The 8,678-nt window shown below is 45.7% G+C and overlaps 1 long non-coding RNA gene across 1 annotated transcript; it reads right to left on the bottom strand.

Moving 5' to 3' along the window:
- Positions 1-121: 121 nt before the first annotated feature.
- On the bottom strand, positions 122-3,192 carry LOC143008100 (uncharacterized). The gene is made up of 2 exons (XR_012964550.1): positions 3,082-3,192; positions 122-567 (listed from the first exon to the last, which is right to left on the bottom strand). It is a non-coding gene; the product is annotated as an uncharacterized LOC143008100 (long non-coding RNA).
- Between the last annotated feature and the right edge of the window lie 5,486 nt (positions 3,193-8,678).

Raw genomic sequence — 8,678 nt, forward strand, 5'->3', positions numbered from 1 at the left:
GCCTGCACTCCTAGCAGACAATTTGCAATTTGCAATTAGTGAAACAGTCTTTTCTAAACTGTCATTCTGAAAGCGCCAGGCAAGGCGAACGAAAGCAACAGGCGACTTTTTCAAGTGCGACTTTTTCCAAGGGCCGCCTTCTTCTCTAAGGCCCCTAGTAATGTACTGTACTGTATATCTTCTACTAACCATGTGCTTTATTCCCACTCTCTCCTCTCGGCGGCCACACAGACACTGGGTCAGGCCCAGATGTCGTGACCCCACCAATCTTATCTATCCTTCTCTCTCCACTCATGTTGAGCAGGTGGTGGCAGGGGGGCTGTGGAACTGCCAATCTGCTGTACAGAAGGCTGAGTTCATCTCAGGCTATGCATCTGTGCTCTCCCTTAACTTTCTTGCTCTAACAGAGACTTGGATCACCCCAGAAAACACTGCCACGCCCGCAGCTCTGTCTGATGCGTACTCTTTCTCTCACACTCCCAGAGCTGCGAGGCGGGGCGGTGGTACTGGCCTGCTAATTTCCAAAGACTGGACATATTCTCTTTGTTCCCTGTCACAATTCTCTCCCTCCTCCTTTGAATTCCATGCTGTCACTGTCTCTCATCCGGTCAAGCTCACCATTGCTGTTGTTTATCGCCCACCAGGCCCTTCCGGGGACTTCCTAGAGGAGCTCGACACTCTTGTCTCTCACTTCCCTGACGACGGCTCCGGCCTCATCCTTCTTGGCGACTTCAACATCCAGACTGAGAAACTTCACCCTCTTGTTTCTCTTCTTGTCTCCTTTGACTTAGCTCTCTCCCCATCTCCTCCTACCCACAAGGCTGGCAACCAACTGGACCTCATCTTCACCAGGCACTGTTCTAGCGCTGACCTCTCTGTCACTCCTCTACATCTCTCTGACCACTACTTCATGTCCTTCACTCTCTCTCTCTCCTCCCCACCCACCCAATCTCCCCCCACCCGCATGATGTCTTCTCGTCCCAATCTACGCTCTCTCGTCCCCACTGATCTCTCCTCTTCTGTTCTCTCTGCTCTCCCTGCCCCTGAATCTTTTTCTCTTCTTTCCCCTGACACTGCCACTGATCTTCTTCTCTCTACCTTGTCCTCCTCTCTGGACAATCTCTGCCCCCTTGGTTGTCAGACTCGGTGCGTACTCAGAGACGGAGCTTGAGAGCGGCTGAGCGCAAATGGAGGAACGGCAAACTCCTGGAGGACCTTCATGCCTTCCATTCGCTACTTTCCTCTTTCTCCTCCTCTCTCTCTGCTGCTAAAGCTGCCTTCTTCTGCACGTAAATTCAAACCTCTGCTTCCAACCCCAAAAAACTTTCTCATCCCTTCTCCAACCCCCACCCCCTCCTCCTTCCTCCTCTCTCCTCCCAGACGATTTCGCCAACTTCTTCGACAAGAAGGTCAACGACATCCGATCCTCCTTCCATCACCCGCCAGCAGTCCTGTCTCTACCACCCTCTCCATCATCTCCCTCCCCACCTCCCTCTCTGTCCCAATTCTCTCCCCTCTCTGCCCAGGAGGTCCTTCAGCTCATCACATCTAGCCGCCCCACCACCTGCTCTCTTGACCCTGTCCCCTCCTCTCTCCTTCAGTCTGCTGCACCGGATCTTCTTCCCTACCTGACCCACGTCATCAACACGTCTCTGGCTTCTGGCTCTTTCCCCCTCTGCTTTTAAGACTGCTAGAGTCACTCCGCTTCTAAAGAAACCAACTCTTGACCCTTCAGACATCAAGAACTACAGACCGGTATCCCTTCTACCCTTCCTATCTAAAACTCTTGAACGTGCTGTCTTCAATCAACTGTCCCTGTACCTCCACCAGAACAACCTTTTGGACCCCCACCAGTCCGGCTTCAAGGTGGGCCACTCGACCGAGACGGCCCTCCTGGCAGTGACCGAGTCACTCCAAACTGCTAGAGCGAACTCTCTCTCCTCTGTCCTGATTCTCCTGGACCTGTCTGCAGCATTCGACACGGTGAACCACCAGATCCTTCTCTCTACCCTGGAGGGAATGGGTGTCTCTGGCTCTGCGCTCTCCATGATCGCGTCCTAACTGACAGGTCGCTCCTACCAGGTAACACTTAGAGGTTCTGTTTCAAAGCCACGTAGGCTCACCACTGGGGTTCCGCAAGGTTCGGTCTTGGGCCCTCTTCTTTTCTCCCTCTACACAACATCTCTTGGTTCGGTTATCCACTCCCATAACTTCTCCTACCACTGCTATGCTGATGACACCCAGCTGATTCTGTCGTTTCCTCCTTCTGACACCCAAGTGGAGACACGCATCGCTGCTTGCCTGGCAGACATCTCGGGGTGGATGTCGAAGCACCACCTGAAGCTCAACCTGGACAAGACTGAGATGGTGTTTCTCCCAGGGAAGGGCTGCCCGCACCGAGACCTGGCCATCACCATAGATGACTCTGTGGTGACGTCTACTCGGACCGCGAGGAATCTGGGTGTGACCCTGGACGACCAACTGTCGTTCTCGGCAAACATCGCTTCGGTGACGCGTTCCTGCAGATTCCTCCTCTACAACATCCGGAGGATTCGTCCCTTCCTCACCGACAAGGCGGTGCTGATCCAGGCTCTTGTCATCTCCCGCCTGGACTACTGCAACTCCCTCCTTGCTGGCGCCCCGGCTTCCGCCATCAGACCTCTGGAGCTCGTCCAGAAAGCTGCTGCTCGTCTGGTGTTCAACCTTCCCAAGTTCTCCCACACAACTTGCCTTCTCCGTTCTCTACACTGGCTCCCCGTAGCTGCTCGCATCCAGTTTAAGACTCTGGTGCTAGCCTACAGGGCAGTGAAAGGAACAGCTCCTTCATACCTCCAGGCTATGGTCAAGCCCTACACCCCCGGCCGACCACTTCGCTCTGCTGCCTCCAGGCGGCTGGCTGCCCCGGCGCTCAGTGGCCCCTGGGCCCGATCGATGCGGTCACGGCTTTTCTCTGTTCTGGCACCTCAGTGGTGGAATGATCTCCCGACTGATGTCAGGACAGCGGAGTCGCTGCCCATCTTTCACCGCAGGCTGAAGACCCATCTCTTCAAGAAACACTACCCGGATCCTCCCTCTTAGGACATCACCTACTCTGTCCTAGCTCTTCTGATGCTCTTGTTTTCTAATCTTTCATTTCTAATTTGTCCTTTTTTCTCATTCATCATAGTACCTAACTTATTGCACTTCTAGTTATGCTCTTAGCTGTTGGTTTAGGAAGGAAATGCGCTTACGATTTCTTGTGACCTGAAGTTTTTTTTATCTACCTTTGTTGAACACACTTATTGTAAGTCGCTTTGGATAAAAGCGTCTGCTAAATGACCGTAATGTAATGAACGTAATGTGTTGTCAAACACAAACCGTTGCTGCAAGATGAGGGAAGCAACCTGAGTGAGGACCTCAACCTGAGTGGGGATAGAAAATGATATATAGAGAGTAAAAGTCATTGAGCTGTTGATACAAGTTTTACTGCAGCGCCACAAGTGTTTTTGCAGATAATAACTTTTGCCACAGCACAATGGCCTAAATGTGCTTATGTTGAGTTATTGTGACACACAAACAGACACAGAAACACCCACACACACGCGAGCACACACACACACGCACACGCACACGCACACACACACACACACACACACACACACACACACACACACACACACACACACACACACACACACACACACACACACACACACACACACTTCACTCCACAGCTCCACTTTTTTCCTCAAGACGCCCCCTGCTGGTGGATGTCTCCGCACAAAGCCCCTACACCAGTGGTCTCACAGCTTCAGCAGCGTTTGTGTTTTGCTGCTAGACTCCATGATCAAAGTCAAGCCAGCCTGAGGATGTACTGCTGAAGAAAAGTTTGCACATCATTTGCGTGTTTCACTTGCTCTTTACCGCAGATAACCAGGATGGTCAACAATATCAGAATATCTTCACATCCTCAGGGCTTCATTATAGGATCTCTGGAAACCTGCTGACACTGCTGAATGTGTCAAAATCCTGTTTGTCACATTAACCTCTTTATCAAACAGTTACATGATCACTGCCAGGCTTTTGTTGAAGTAATAACCTATAATAAAGTAGCTTTGTAGTTGATTTGACTGTAAAGGAGCAGTTCTCCTAGTTTCCACAGCGTAAGGTCAACTTTACCGTCCCCATAAGGACAAGTTGCTATTTTGATCTAAACTCAAATGCATCATGATCTGAACGTAGACCGCTGCATCTTCATCAACACTTACCTCTGATCACATCTACATGCAGAGACACGTCTCATCTGGCAGCTTCAGCAGTGTTTGTGTTTTGCTGCTGGACCCCATGATCAAAGTCAAGCCAGCCTGAGGAGAAGAGCTGAAGAAAAGTTTGCACATCATTTGCGTGTTTCACTTGCTCTTTACCGCAGATAACCAGGATGTTAAACAATATCAGAAAATCCTCACATCCTCAGGGCTTCATTAAAGGATCTCTGGAAACCTGCTGACACTGCTGAATGTGTCAAAATGCTGTTTGTCACATGTTCTTCTCTTTCTCTCTCTTTGTCCTCTGCATTTAACCCTTAATAGTTATAAATGATTGCTTCCTATTGTTTCCCAAACATCCAGCTGGCTGTGACCCGGGTTGCTATGTTGATCTAAACTGAAATGCGTCATGATCTGAACGTCTTCATCTTCATCAACTCTTCCCTCTGATCACCATCTCTGGGTCTTGAGCCAAAGAATGTGATGGTGGAGACAATGAATGGATGAATGTATCACATCTCATTCCACCATTGACCCTGAAGAATCGCAGCACTTGTTTAGATCCTGCACCATTTGCAGTGAGCTCTTGTGGAGCCGAGCCGAGCGACGCCAAACTGAGCAGTGACTTTCTGTTGATCAGTAGAAACATTTAACATCTTTTCTGCTTTTGTGACTTTGATGAAACTTGCTATGCAGCTGTGGAATCGTTCCATCTTAAAGTCACATGAAGCTCCTGAGGCTTAAACCGTCTCCACCTTCATAACTTCTATGAGGCAAACAGTGTTTCTGTATTTACTCTATGTTAAACATAAAACAACACAACCTAGGGGGGTGAGGGGTTGAGGGTATAAAGGTGCTGAGTTTCTTCCTCCAACATCATCCTGACACAGAAACCTGCTGCTGCAACATCAGCTCCTCTTCATCACCGCTAAGGTCAGTGTCTAAACTTTGTTTCGTCTGATTCTGTGATGCCTTTACTGTCTGAATAAAAGCTCAGTCATCTGGACTCCTTTCATGTCACACAGATGGCCTCCGTTCTTCATCTCATCACGCTCATCAGTGTGGCTCTGGTGAGTTAAATACACACACACTCAGGTTCTTAGTGTTTCTGTTTCATCTTTCATTTCAACTGTTTAAGGTCTTTGTTTGTGGTTTTTACTTCATCTCCTTCACTTTTGCTCCCCCTTAGTTTATTTTCTTCACATCTCTTGTTGATATCTTAACTGATATTTGATTGAATTTGTTTTTGAAATTCCCTCTGACTTTGTGTTTCTTGTTCATTTACAGTTTGCCTCTGCTCAAGGTCGGCCCTGCTTCATTCATTTGATTACATTTGGTGTTTCTTAACATTTGATATTTTAGTCAGTGATAATTGTTACATCTTGATTGATTGACTGGCTTTGTGTGTTAGGGTCCATGTGTCCTTGTGGTTGGAGTCAGTTTAAACATTATTGTTACCTGCTCCGGTCCAGTGTTCTTAACATGCCTGATGCTGAGGTAACCAATCAGATTCCAGCTGCTCTTTATTCATTTCACCTTTAGTTCAAATGTTTTCTAGATTCTTCTTATTGATCTTTCTCTTCCTCTCCTCTCATTAGGCTGATTGCCTGAGTCGGGGAGGTCATTTGGCCTCCTACCACAGCAATGAAGAAGCACAGTTTGTCATCAATTTGTTTAAGAAATCAGGTGAACACGATCCCAGAACCTGGACTGGACTTCACGACGCACTGAGGGTCAGTGAAGTACAAAGAACTGAAAATCCTCACAGAGTCACATGACAACACTTCTGTCAGTTCATCTCAGAGAGTGACGCCTACTGTGGCCAATCACATTTATGAAAAGTGTTAATAGTTAGGATTGGGAAACAGACACATATAATCAAAGTACACACATATGCAATATACATATACAATTCAGATACAGATACCAACTCCTCAATTAATGATGGATTTTCAAAATAATCAATGGCGACGCCTCTAATTTCCACATCCTTCCTCTTCCAGGAGAATCTCTTTTTCTACACTGATGGCTCCGTCTTCAGCTACAAACCCTGGGCTAATGGTGAACCCAACAACTTGCATGGAGAGGACTGTGTGGAGATGTATGCCTCAGGTACCAAGTACTCACTGTTTCCTCAGCAACCAGGCACCAGGGGCCGGGAGCGTTCCGTTTGTGCTGTTAGACTTAAAGACGCCACATAAGACAAAGAGTTAAACCTTCATCACACAGACCACAGAGATCCAAACTGTTTGTTTGTTGTCTAACATCTGACGTCTTTCCGCAGGAAAATTCAACGACATCTCCTGTGCAGTTAAAAGAAAATTTGTGTGCTCCATACACTTGTGATGACCTTCATCACCTCTGCTACCATCAGGTCCATCTCATCATAGACAACAGGCCTCAAAGATGTCATCATTTGGAAGGCTGATCAACTGTGGAGGCGTTGTAACAAACATCTCAGCTCACAGAGTCATCTTCCTCATTCATTCATAATCAAACTAAAGCTTTCATTGTGATGCTAAAGTTCTGGCTCTGTACTGATTGTGGTGAGATTGAAACCTGCTTGGATTAAATAAACAACTTTGCATTCTGAATTTGGTTGAGCTTCTTTCTTTTTTTAAAGGTCATTTTAGTTTGAAATTTGGAGTTCAAGCATAAGATGCTGACACACACACATTTTTATTTGATATTTTCTGCTAGAATTGTCCTAAAACTGGTGGAGGTGATCGTTTTCCTTGAATAATGATGCAGTCATTAAAAAGAGGACATCTGCTCATTTAATCGCCAATTTACCAGCGTTAAATTGACTAATTGCTGGGAAAATACAGGAATTTGGAGGGACAACACAAGGAGCAGATAATAATGTTCCTTTATACGTTTGATTCTTTTTAATCTTTTCTTTTCTATCCTTTGTAAGGATTTTAATGTATTATAATCGTTCCTTTTTTGTTTGTTTTCCTTTTTACTTGATGTGAACAATCTTTTCAGCATGTCCTCTCATTGTATGTTACATTTTCTCAAGTTTAAGAAAATGCAGTGTCATTGAGCCGCTGTGCAGTGACTCCCAGAGCAATGAATAAGGAGTGGAGTCATTCTGATTCAAAGAAAGAAACTCATCAATAGAAGCTGACCTGCTGCTCGCCCTCTTTTACAAGCAACTGTGCAGATTTACTGTAGTGAAGTACTTTTACCATGTTTTACTGTGTCAGTGTGTGTGTTTTACTTGTGTCAGAGGCGTATTGTTTGCTGTGTCAGGTTCAGAACGTGTCAATCAACCCTCACAAAGAAGGAAAGCCTCCCGTTCAGGGAAAAGACAGAGCTCTGCTTTCAGACTAGGAGGGGGTGTGTCCTCCCTGCCTCACAGTAATATGATTGGCCACAGTGGGTGTCACTCCCCTAGGATGAACGTATGAACGTCTGTGGTCACTGATCAATGAATAATATGGCGCCACTCAGCTCTGCTCCATAAGATCTCACTAGAAATGTTGCAGATCTTTACTTTACAGACTCGTTTCCTTAAAATTGAGCTGCCAAACTGCTGTGAATGAGCCTCATTTCCCTCCTTCTCTGTGTGTGGCTGCTTTAAGTATAGCACATATTAAAGCTCCTCCAATTAATTATTATTAATATGTTCATTCATCATCAAACTAAAGCTTTAATTGTGATGCTTAAGTTCTGGCTCTGTACTGATGGTGGTGAGATTGAAACCTGCTTGGATTTAATTAACAACTTTGCATTCTGAATTTGGTTGAGCTTCTTTCTTTCTTTAAAGGTTATTTTAGTTTGAAATTTTATTTGGAGTTCAAGCATAAAATGCTGACACACACATTTTTAAATTTTCTTATCTTATTATCTTATATGCTAACTGTTGAATCAATGCTATTACTTTTTACTTACCACAGCTTAATTCAGTTGGTAGACAGGAGTCACAGAAGAGTGAATGGGTTTTCCTTTTTAAATGAATGTTTCAGTTTTTGTTGTGAAATGAAACGGAGACAGAGACACAGAGATAGAAAGACAGACGAGGAGAGAGATGATTCTCGTCAGCACTGTGTTTTAAATCCATTTCACATCCAGCAGTTGTAGGAAAATAACATGCTGCCAACGAGAAGATAATCAGACAACCAATAAAGGCAACAAAATATAAACCTCAGAAACATAGTCAGGATGAATTTGCCGTTTGTCAATATCTTATCTTGTCCACCAGGGTCCAAAAACACTTCCACATTCCATTTGCTTATATTTATCTGACATAAGCATGAGTATGTTGCCTCCTCAAACTCTGTGACGGTGTGTTGTCCCTCCTTAAGACAGGTCCTGAGATATTCCATGTCCTTTTGAAGAGCGATGTTGTTGTCCCTCTGAACCTAGAGGTCAGCATCAAGGGCCACATTCTCACTGAGTTGACCAGTTGTCAACCACACTTTGATTTCA

The sequence above is a fragment of the Genypterus blacodes genome, unplaced genomic scaffold (genome assembly GCF_046128005.1).
Source record: "Genypterus blacodes isolate CSIRO-AG114 ecotype Tasmania unplaced genomic scaffold, CSIRO-AGI_Gbla_v1 ptg000099l_1, whole genome shotgun sequence".
Taxonomy (NCBI): Eukaryota; Metazoa; Chordata; class Actinopteri; order Ophidiiformes; family Ophidiidae; genus Genypterus; species Genypterus blacodes.